This window comes from Aptenodytes forsteri, unplaced genomic scaffold (genome assembly GCF_000699145.1).
Source record: "Aptenodytes forsteri isolate BGI_AS27 unplaced genomic scaffold, ASM69914v1 Scaffold506, whole genome shotgun sequence".
NCBI classification, from domain to species: Eukaryota; Metazoa; Chordata; class Aves; order Sphenisciformes; family Spheniscidae; genus Aptenodytes; species Aptenodytes forsteri.
Genome location: NW_008793946.1, coordinates 109,415 through 109,898, shown reverse-complemented (window position 1 = coordinate 109,898; position 484 = coordinate 109,415).

Here is a 484-nt window from a genome sequence, read left to right as displayed (position 1 = left end):
CTTGTCTTGTCTGGATTCACTCTTCTGTCTTTAGTATCTTTTTTTTCCCCCCTTTTTTTTTTCCCCCCCTTTCCTTTTTTTTTTCTTTTTCCTTTTTTTGCTTTCGGTTTCGTTTTTGATTCTTTTTGATTCGTGTTTTTTGGAAGAGGAAGCGAAGCTGCCTGTAGGGTGAGGGCGAGGGCTGGAGGAGTCATCTGGGGCTGGCGAGACGTGCGGGCGCGGAAGGGGGGAGGACTTCTTTACATCTGGGTGACGAAGCTGAGCGGGACAGCCCGCTCCCCTCTCTCTCTCCACAGGATCCGTGGCTCGCTCAGGGAGGGAAGTTCTGGGAAGCTCAATCAGTCGTTGGTTTCTGAGTTTTACCAAATAAAGTAGTCCAAGAGGAAAGGTCTGTCTCCTGGCGCCGAGCTCCTCGTCCTGACTGCGGGGGTGGCACCCGCTGTGCCGAGCCGGGTCCTCGGCCAGCCAGAGTGACACCCCCCCA